Here is a 578-nt window from a genome sequence, read left to right on the forward strand (position 1 = left end):
CAGCCAGGGCTATACAGAGAAACCCTGTCTCAAAAAACCAAATAAATAAATAAATAAATAAATAAATAAATAAATAAATAAATAAATAAACTATCAAAATTACATAATTCTACAGTTACCACCAAACCATAGAAACAAATATATATATGTTTCCTGAATAAGGAATTTAATGCAGCAGAGCAAAAATAACCAGTCATATACTCATTTAAGTTAGACCCATTCTGATTAGATGACTTCTGTGGGGAATTGCAGGCTGGTCTCCAGTTGAGCTGAGGTCTGACCCCTGATTGTCGTAATTCACCTACATGACAAGGTAGGCATTCCCTTATGCTCTTAGAACTCTGGCCCCTGCCTAAGTTACCACCTCCCACAGCCCCCCACAAGAGAAGCATGGTCAATAATTACTTAGACAATGGCCCAAGCTTCTGACCTTCAGGCGAAACTCCTCCCCAGTTACCTAGCAACAGTAAAGACCATAAAAAAGGGTGTTCAGCCCCCACCTCACTCTCTTACTCTTCAGCTCTTACTCCTCACTCTCACCTTCTCTCTCTCCCCTCTCTTTGTCTTCTCTCCTCTCT

Source organism: Mus pahari, chromosome 17 (genome assembly GCF_900095145.1).
Source record: "Mus pahari chromosome 17, PAHARI_EIJ_v1.1, whole genome shotgun sequence".
Classification (NCBI taxonomy): Eukaryota; Metazoa; Chordata; class Mammalia; order Rodentia; family Muridae; genus Mus; species Mus pahari.